We start from the raw sequence: 11,140 nt of genomic DNA on the forward strand, positions 1-11,140 counted from the left end.
CCCCCAAATTACCAGTATGAGATCAATCTCTTGGAGTGGGAAATAGTACATATATTATGTATGTTATTAATTATTTAGGATTTTTAACATGTAACAATAAGGTCAATAATTGTTTCTCAAATTCATTGACTCAATTCTAATGCAAATGTAAATTTCTCTAAAATCAAAATTTACAAAGATTTATAAAAAAGAATTCAAATGTTTTCATTTAAAATTGTATAGAAATAATAATTCCTATCCAACAATACATTATGCCAATTTATAAAAATATGCTAATTTTCATGAGTAAGACATTGGTTGTAGAGAAAATAGTTTGGTAAGTCTTGCATTCATCGCAATCTACAAACACTATGTTATAATGTGTGGAAAACTATCTTTTGGAAATTAATCCAAACAACTATTTTTTTTTCAGCATAAATAAATGAATTATTTTAAATTAAAAATGTTTGTATAATATATATATATATATATAGTTATAGAGTGTTGCATATAGTTAGATAAAAAATATGTAAATTACATATTTTTATATATATTTTAAAATCCACGCGTTGTGTGGGACATTACCTAGTATATATTGAAGATATAACTTTGGTTTCATAAAAAAAAAAAAAAAAATGAAACTATAGGGTTTGGTGAAAATATGTCTAATGGGCATATCGGCCCATTAGTGGCGGCGCGCACCACTCTAAATAAACCGTCATTCTTCACCACCTGTTAGAAGTAAGATAATCGGCAGACGTGACGGACACGAAACTGAAACCCTTAGATTTCTCAATCGGGAGGCTTTTTTCTTTTTTTTTTTTGCCGGAGACAGAGTAAGGAAACAAAGAGAAGAAGATGACGACTCGAATAACTCCTGGTGTATGAGCTAATCTTCTCGGCCAACACGCCACTGAGAGGAACCAAGACGCCACCATCTCTCTTCCAACTTCCATGTCTCTCTTCTTTATTTTATTGTGCATCTTTCTGAGTACGTAAAGAAAAGTAATTTTATGGTTTGGAATGATTTATGGTGAAACTGATCCATTCTCTTCTTTGTATTTTTAGATTTCTGAAGATTTGCTTTGGGAATTGTTTGTACAAGCCGGATGAGTTGGTAAGTTAATATCAATGTATCTCGTTTAGTTTCGAATGGTTTAGGGTTTGGTTTGGTTCATATTTCTGACATTAGCTTATTTATCTCCTCTGTTTTTTGAATTTGTATCAGTTAGCGTCTTTATTCAACAAAAATTTGGATTCGTTCAATTCCATAATGAGGAAGATGCTGACTATGTAAGTAGTGTTACTATTTTCCTTTATGTGAGGAGTTTTTTTTATAGACTTCTTTTGGGTACAATGATTAACAAATTTCAGTTTTTTTTTTGTGTGTGTAGGCAATTAAGGTTTTTAACATGATTAAGCTCTATGGGGAGCCTATACGTGTTAAAAAGGTATTAAATCGTATCTTATAAATTTGATTATTTTGTGAGTTTTGATTCTAACAGATTTGGTTTCTTGATGGAAATTGTATTAGGCATCTCAAGATAAGAAGAGCTTGGATGTTGGTGCTAACCTGTTTCTTGGAAACCTTGATCCTGTAAGTATCTTGATGGTACTATACTCAGAAATTAGTACTTTCAACAATAGCTGACTAGGGTTTGCTTCTTTTTTTTACAAGATGTGGATGAAAAGATGTTGCATGATACTTTTAGCGCGTTTGGTGTAATTTCTGATCATCCTAAGGTAAAATTCGTTCTTTAATTTCGTGATATTCTTGATCTGTTCATAGATACCATTCGTTTGAAAAGAATCTGATTTTCATTTTTTCAGATAATGCGAGATCCCGATACTGGAAACCCACGAGGTTTTGGTTTCATTAGCTATGACTCTTTTGAAGCATCTGATGCTGCTATTGAGGTAATTCTATATATGGTTATTTTGTGACTTAAACATTTTGATAAAAAATGTCTCTACTCACATAATCCAATGGTGGTATTTCTTGGACCGTTGCATGCAGGCAATGACTGGACAATATCTGAGTAATCGTCAAATAACAGTCACTTATGCATACAAGAAAGACACCAAAGGAGAGCGCCACGGTACTCCTGAAGGTTAGGCTCTTACTCTTGTAGTTGTCTTAACTTGTGGATTCAGTATCTTTCCATCATTGGAACAATAACAAATTACTTTTGTGAATTACAGAGAGGCTTTTGGCTGCAAATTCCCAAAGAAGCAGACCCCATAAGCTATTCGCAACTGGCCCTTCTACGCATAATGCTCCTAAAGTTAACGGTCTACAACCTGTACCAATCCCGGGTCCACGTCCACCACCACAACCACAAGTGTATCAAACTCAGCCACCATCTTGGCCATCTCAGCCACAACAACAATACGGCTTAGCGGTTCGACCACCTATGCAGTTCCGTCCGCCTCAAGGTATGCAGTCGCAACCACCACCTCCTCAGTTTCCTCATCACCAACAAGGTTTTGGTTGTCCGAGGCAGCCACCACCATATCAAGCCATGGGAATGCACCAACATGGTTGGCCACCGCAACATATTCAGCAACATGGTGGGTTAGTCATATTAATATTAAATAACAAATCTTTGGGAGATTGACACAAATAGGACCAAAAAAGTTTTTTCTTCCAAAAATAACACCTCATTTTAAAAGTTTCACAAATAGCACTCAAAACTTTAATTAAATATTAAATATAAATAACTAATTTAATTAAAATAAGTAAATAAAAGTAAATATTTTCCGCCAATTTTTTTTGTCAAAATTTATCTGTTAAAAACATTTCCGCCAAATTTTCTCGCCAAATAAATTTTCGTCAAAAGTTTCGCGCCAAAAAAACAATCCGTCAAATTTTCCCGCCAAAAAATCTTTCGTTGAACGCTTTCTGAATTTAGTGAAACTTTTTTTGAATTTCGTAGAATCCTTCCTAAATTTCAGGAAAGGATTCCACGAAATTTAGGAAAGATTCTACAAAATTCAGGAAAAATTCTACAAATTGAGAAAGGATTTCATGAAATTCAAGAAAAATAACACAAAAAATAAAAGTTCTGAATTTCGTGAAACCCTTCTTAAATTGCTTAGTATCCTTCCTAAATGTTGTAACATCTTTCCTATATTTCTTATTTTTGGGGGAAAATTTGGGTGTAATTTGTTTTTGTGGAAATTTTTTGACGGATTTCTTTTTTGGGGGCAAATATTTTGGCGGGAAAATATTTTCAGGAATTTTGGTGATGAATTTTGTGTATTTTTTGAATTTTCTTAATTGTTAATTTTAATAATAAAAATAAAATATTTATTTGAATGTTATTTTTGTCAAAAAAAATTTGAAGTACTAGTTTTTGTCCGAAAATCATGAAATTGTGCTATTTGTTGGAATTTCTCCAGATATAGCACAAAAAAGAATTTCTTCCAAAAAAGCATCTAATTTGATAAGTTCTACAAATAACATTCAAAAATTTAATTAAATATTAAATCTACTTAACATTTTTGAAGTACATTTTAAGAAACCCAATTGGGTCAGATTTTTTATTTGATTTTGACCCGAAAATCTTCAATAGGATCTTTCATAATTGGTTTTTATTACCATTTTCTACCAAAAAAATAATTAAAACCGAAATTAATTTAATTACCAAATTTAATATATATAATATCTCTAAACTAACCATATTTGTTATTTACCTTAACTAATTTCTTAAAACATTTTTACCTAATTTAAAAATAAATATATGATTCTTCTTTGAAATTTATATGATCTTATATTTAATTTATTTTGAATTTATATAAAATATAAATAGTTAATAAAATATTATATTTTTTTCAGTATATGATGTAATTCAAATTTTTTAAAACGAACATATATTATTCAATCGATGAAGAAATAATATGTGTATAATGTTCCACATTGCTTAAAAAAATTAGACATTGGTTCAGAGCCATACTATAAAAAGGACCAAAATGATTTCAGTTACGAAGAAGCAGGAACCTTGATTTATCAGGCGTCCAAAATTAAAATAGTTATCCGGTTTACTCGGGTTCTTTATTTTAAAGAATAGAAACTTTACAAAGTTTCAAAAATTATAAATATTTAAACTTTTTATCAAAAGTTAAATATTATAATTTTGCAAACTTTTTATAAAGTTTAGCTTTAAATTTTTTTTTTAATATTTATAATTTTAAAACTTATGAAGTTTTGAAAATTATAAATTGAATTTTATAAAAAATTTAAACATTATAAATATATATAAAATATATTAATACGGGACGATATACTACGGGAGAAATTCTAGATATAACAATCAAAAATTTCACCCGTCGTATAAAGTTAAAATATTTTTAATGTTTAAACTTATTATAAAGAATTGAGATGTGTTTTAAAAAAATTGAAGTTTTAAGTGTATTTGTTTTGTTAATATTGTTAATTTTGTTTAGTGTTTAAGATTGTATAATTACTAGATTTTAACCCGCGGTATACCGCGGGAATAATTTATTTTTTAAAGTTAGTATATATAAAAGTTTATAAATTGTATCTATCTATAAAATAATTTTATTTTATAGTTTATAAATGTTATTAAGTAACGTCCTGCCAAACCCGTCCTGTAAAAAAAAACCCATTTATTTTATTAATGTTGATCTTATTTATGATATGTTTATGAATCATTGTCTAAATATTTTGTAATTTTGTAGTAATTAAATGCTATCAGATTATATCTCTGCGCTTTGATGATTATAATCGAATTGTTATAGTTATGGAGAAAAGCAATATCAAAAATGATAATTTTGTAGTAATTAAATGATATTAAATATTTTGGAAGTATTCTTTTAGTAAATAATCGTGTAGTTAATATGGAGAGATTTTGGGAAGATTGTTAAATATCAAATATTTAATTCGAAGATTTTTTTTTTAATTATCAAAAACAAACATTAAAATTCAGTGGCAGCCATTGTAAATAAGTCTCAACTATAGGATTTATTTCATAAAATGGCTGCAAAAATGTATATATAGATATTATGATTTTTCATTTTAAGTTTTTTTCCGTAATATACCATCCCATGTTATTATCCACCCAAACTCGTCCCACAATATAACCCCGTCCCATGAAATTAAACATAATTTTGTCATTTTCTTATAAATTTCAAATATTTATAAAATTTGAAACTTCAAAATAAATTTAATATCGATATGAATATTGTTTTCTGAAATTTTTAAACTATTACAATTAAACATATAATTTACAAAATGTTTTTAAAAATAATCTACAAATTCTATAATCAATATGTAAACGATATTATACTTTACAGATCTTTTTGCAACTTCACCTTTATTATGATAGACCTTGCAAACAAATAAAGGCAACAAAAAATAGACACTAAAAAATCTCAACAACAAATCTAAACAATATATATTTAGCTTTAAATTATAAAAAATCATATAAATATCTTCGGGATTCAAATTTTAATAATTATTTGAACAGGTTTTCTAAAATATATCAAAACCAAATATATTGAATATAAAAAATACAAATAGGAAATATATTAATTTAAAAGATACAAAATATTTAACAAGAAATTGTGTTATTTTTTGTTCAAAGAATTTGATATAAAATCTTCAAAACGATCCGATATTGATTCTTATTAGATTAAAATTGTTATTAGATTGAAATTGTAAATTGACTCGAAGTATATTAAATAAAAACAATTTGATTTTTAGTTATCACGGGACAGATTTATATAGCGGGATGGGTTTAGAGGAGACGAGTTTACATGGTAGGACGGGTTTGGATGAGACGAGTTTATATGGTGCTATGAGTTTAGATGGAACAAATTTGGATACCACGGATGTACTCCTAGAATTAACTATCAAATTACAACTATACAATACTAAACAAAACAAACAATAATAACATAACAAATACAATTTCAATTTTAAATTTTTAGTTACAAAAAATACATAAAATCAACATTATAGTATAAGTGTTAATCTTCTTTGACACCTCTAAATGTTATTCTTCTTTGATACATTTAAATATGTAATTTTAATACAAAGTTACTAAATTACATATGTTCCACGGGTTAAATTTGAAAATACCAAAAGTTTAAACTATATAATTTTTTTTTAAAACAAATTATGAATAAAAAATAAAATATTATCCCGTGGTATGGTCTATCACAAGTCAAATCTTAGAAGATAAAATAACACATATTAGACTTACTAATATCATAATTATGACTCAATAAAAAGCATACACAACCTTATCGATAATTATTAATCATCACAAACAACAACAACCAACAAATTCTATTTTATGATAAAGAAAAATAAATAAAATATTTAACCTGCAGTATACCGCGGATCATATCCTAATAGATTGTTAAAAGTGGGGGCTTACCGGCGTACTTTCTTTACTCATTTTACACTTACAATCTCCATTCTGTGTTATAAAACTTTCTACCTTCACTACTAAAATATGTATAACTATTAATATTGCCTCTGGACATATTCAAAACCCCATTAGGAAACCACATAATTAAATCTATCGTATTATTTGTGTTTTTGTGACAAGAGATACATTCGATTATAAGAAGAAAAAAAGAGAGTTTAAAATGTAATGAAATAGTGTTTCATGCATGTATGTATTTCCTACCGTCTTGTATATGTTTATGCCGTCACGTTTGTAAGAAAACTAGTAACATGGAAAAATATCAGACATATTTATCTACAAGATAGCAACATGAAGAGTGGGAAAAAAAGATAGCAACATGAAGCCTTCTTTAATAATTTACGGTAAATCCATGAAGGAAGAAAACAAAGATATCTTAACTTGTTAACTAAAAAAGTCTTTGGGACCAACCAATATTTCCATGGTTATCGTTACTTGCTTCTTGGAGGTGTTATGGAATATCAAAGCTGCTTCTTATTGATATTGGTTAAATTAGACAAATATGACATATTTATTAGTTTTAAAAACTAATTAGAAGTTATTATACTAAAATAATTAGATGCTATTTTTTGGAAATGTTTACAAAATTAAGACTACACAGGCAATTATTAAAAAAATATAGTCATGAAGAATATATATAGTCTTTTAATTATTCTTGCATGTATCTCTCCCACTTGCTTTACATATGACGTCATGTTTAATACGTAGGCAGAACCAGTAACATCGGATACTATCAGACACACATTCATACCTATGGCCAGAGATGACCATTATCCATGATGCAATATAATAAAACAAAGTCATCTTGACTTGTTAACTAGAACAATTCTTAAGACTTATAATTCCATCATTATCTTTACTGGATTCATGCAATGATTATGGAATAATCAAAACTGCTTATTGAACGAGGTTGGTTAAATTAAATTACGCAAATATGACATATCATTATAAAAGTCTAAGAGCTCCTTCGTTTCTAAATTTGGAAAACCATATACAACATCTATATTCAACATCCGAAGATCCGAAGCAAGTTACATCCGAAGATCTTTGTTTGAAACTTTAAACTCGTTCTTTTTTTTCATTTCTTTTTCGTAACTCCGGAGATCCGATCCGGTTCAACGGACACCATGACCTCCGAAGCAAGTTACAGGGACTTTTCTCCCTAGTTGGTTATCGAATAACGACCCATAAAATATGACTAATCCTGGGATCATGGGGAGTCATGTAAAAGCTTTTGACACTCACACATTTGTGAAGTAGTTTTTAGGGTGGATCAAACATGGGTAGCTCATTATAATCTCCCTTAGTCTGATCACTACCACTAGACCACTCCCGTGTGGGCAAAAAAACTCGTTCTTGCATATAAATGTAAATTTTGGTTATAGTTGAGTATGCAGAAAAATACAAGTACTATATATATATATCAAAATGGCTTAACAAATTATTATTTTTAGTCATGTAAATTATCATTAAGGAATGAATGAATTTGTAAGTTAGAAAAAATTGCTTTACCAGCCAAGAGGATAAATTAAACCTTGCCAAAAAAGAATAAAGAACAAGGATATGTTTTGCATGTTAGAGATTAGGAATTAGCAAGCCAAAGCTGAATTAGAGAAATCCCAACTATGATCTCGTTAATATGGAATTATACAACGCCTGATCTTTGAATATGGTTGCCTTAGACTCTCTCAAATCTTATCTCTACTGCATATTCGATTGGACGAATTGAACTATGATTGACGAAGAAAAGAAAAAATGGAACTATGATTATTTGCCAATTTTGTCCATACATCAATATTCAAAGTATTCCCTGCAATTGCTTCTTATTGGTGTTGTGATTTTGTCATTGTTGAAGTACTTTTGATGTTAGTTTTATACGTAATTAAATTTAAGTGAAGTGAAAAACAAGAAATAAAACTTTTTGTTTTTGATTCAATTGTTCCTTTTGTTAGTTTTTATATTTCTAAAATCTTATATTTCAAACTTTGGAATATTTTTTAGTTTTTTTTGTTTGTCAAATATCCTATAATTTATTTTATTTAATTTTTTTTAACCTAATGTAGTTATACAAAATAAATTAGACGGTACGCTTTTGTAAATGTTACAGAATTAAGATGACATTTAATCAATTATTTTTAAAAAATTAACGAGTGATGAAGAATATATAGTATTTTTACGTTTCATGCACATATCTCTCCCACTTGCTTTATATATGACGCCACGTCTATGACGTAGGCCAAAACAGTAACATCGGATACTACCAGACGCACATTCATTTATCCAAAAACAACGATTATCGACCATCATTAAAGTGATCCCAAACAGCCAAAACCGCAAAAGATCGAGATTTTCCATTCTCTCAATCCGGCTCAATAGCCCATGCCGCGAAATTGATCCCTAACGCTCAAAATTCTTTCCAACAACACTTAGTCAAATATTCATTCCTTTGCATATAAAAAAAATAAAATTCCTTTACTAATAAGTAAGGCAAGTCAAGGTTTCAAACCAAATAAATGGTACAGGAAGAAGATTTAATAACAAATGGTGTGATTTGTTATACATTTGCAGAATAAGATAATAGGGAGTAGACTTTAGCGTTGAGCCTTAAATATTTGAATATGACATAGAATTCTAAACATATTAGTGACTTGCAAACAACTTTTTGAAAACCCAAATAGTATTTCATTTGAAAATTTCTACACCTAGCACTCAAAACTTTAATTAAATATTAAATAGGTTCTTAAAAGTGGGGGCTTACTTTCTTTACTCATTTTACACTCTCCATTATGTGTTACTCATTTTACACTCTCCATTATGTGTTATACAGGCGATTTTAGGAAGGAAAAAGAGAGAGTTTAAAATGTAATGAAAATAGTGTTTCATGCGTGTATGTATTTTCTACCGTCTTGTTTATGTTTGATTTGTGAACATATATATGCCGTCACGTTTGTAAGAAAACTTGTAACATGAAAAAATATCAGACATATTTATCTACAAGATAGCAACATGAAGAGTGGAACAAAAAAAATGATAGCAACAGCCTTCTTTAATAATCTACGGTAAATCCATGAAGGAAGAAAACAAAGATATCTTGACTTGTTAACTAAAAAAGTCTTTGGGACCAACCAATAATTTCATGTTTATCTTTCTTGCTACTTGGAGGTGTTATGGAATAATCAAAGCTGCTTCCTTATTGATATAGGTTAAATTAGGCAAATATGACATATTTATTAGTTTTAAAAAATTACTTAGATGTAATTATACTAAAATAATTAGATGCTATTTTTTGGAAATTTTTACAAAATCAAGATTACACAGTCAATTATTAAAAAATATATAGTCATGAAGAATGTTATATAGTCTTTTAATGATTTTGCATGTATCTCTCCCACTTGCTTTACATATGACGTCATGTTTAAAACGTAGGCCGAACCAGTAACATCGGATACTATCAGACACACATTCATATCTATGGCCAGAGATGACCTGACCATTATCCATGATGCAATATAATAAAACAAAGCTATCTTGACTTGTTTACTAAAACAATTCTTAAGACTTATATATAATTCCATGGTTATCTTTACTGGCTTCATGCAAGGATTATGGAATAATCAAAACAGCTGCTTATTGAATGAGGTTGGTTAAATTAAATTACGAAAATATGACACATCATTATAAAAGTCTAAGAGCTCATTTGTTTCAAATTTGGAAAACCATATACATCATCTATATTCAACATCCTATATATTGTTTAAAACTTTAAACTCGTTCTTTTTTTTCAATTTTTTATTTTTTATAATTCGGATGATTTGGTTCAACAGATTTTATGATCTCTGAACCAGAGCACGAAGATTTCTTTTTCTAGCTGGTTCTTGGGTCAATGGACCATGAGAACTGACTAATCCCAGGACGAGGGGAAGCCATGTGAAAACCTCTAACACTCACACATTTGTGGAGTAGTTTTTAGGGTAGATCAAACTTTGGATAGCTCATTACAACTTTTTTTAGTCTGATCACTACCACTAGACCAAGCTTGTGTGGGCAAAAAGACTTCGTTCTCAAGGGCGGACCTAGTAAAGAAGAAGGGGGTCACTTGACCCAAGTTGAATAGTCAAATTTTATTTTTTGCATAGAATTTTGTTTAGAATTAGCAGAACAATTGGTAAATTCCAAGGTGTTGACACCCCCAAAACATGAGTTCAAATCTCTATAATGACACTTTTACTCTTTTCTCCTCAATTTAGTTTTAAATAAATGTTTTTTTTGTCTTATATATTTCTTTACTTTTTCCAAAATAACAGCAATTAATATACTATTTTTATTTCCTTATGAAATTGATTTTATTTTTGTGAGTTTGTATAAATATTATAAGAAAGTTAGTTATAAAATACTGTTTATAAATTTTTTTTGACCCCGGTAAAATTTATTTATGGGTCCGCTACTGCTCGTTCTTGCCTATAAATGTAAATTTTGTTTCTATTTGAGTATGCAGAAAAATACAAGTACTATATATATAAAACACTCGTTTTTTAAGTCATGTAAATTATCATTAATGAATGAAGGAATTTGTAAGTTACCAAAAAATTGCTTAACCAGCGAAGGGGATAAACCTTGCCAAAAAAGAATAAAGAACAAGGATATATTTTGCATGTCAGAGATTAGGTATTACCGTATTAGCAAGCCAAAGCTGCATTAGGGAAATC

At 28.9% G+C, this 11,140-nt stretch overlaps 1 long non-coding RNA gene, 1 other non-coding gene and 1 pseudogene across 3 annotated transcripts; all 3 read left to right on the top strand.

Moving 5' to 3' along the window:
* Window positions 1–837: 837 nt before the first annotated feature.
* AT2G14550 lies at window positions 838–2,596 on the top strand (annotated as a pseudogene). The gene has a single exon.
* Window positions 2,597–10,015: 7,419 nt separating this feature from the next.
* AT2G00570 lies at window positions 10,016–10,881 on the top strand. Its single transcript, NR_143636.1, has 2 exons — window positions 10,016–10,073; window positions 10,259–10,881. It is a non-coding gene; the product is annotated as an uncharacterized misc_RNA (transcript).
* AT2G06185 lies at window positions 10,298–10,547 on the top strand. The gene has a single exon (NR_140129.1). It is a non-coding gene; the product is annotated as an other RNA (long non-coding RNA).
* Window positions 10,882–11,140: the final 259 nt, after the last annotated feature.

The sequence above is a fragment of the Arabidopsis thaliana genome, chromosome 2 (genome assembly GCF_000001735.4).
Source record: "Arabidopsis thaliana chromosome 2, partial sequence".
In the NCBI taxonomy this organism is placed as follows: domain Eukaryota; kingdom Viridiplantae; phylum Streptophyta; class Magnoliopsida; order Brassicales; family Brassicaceae; genus Arabidopsis; species Arabidopsis thaliana.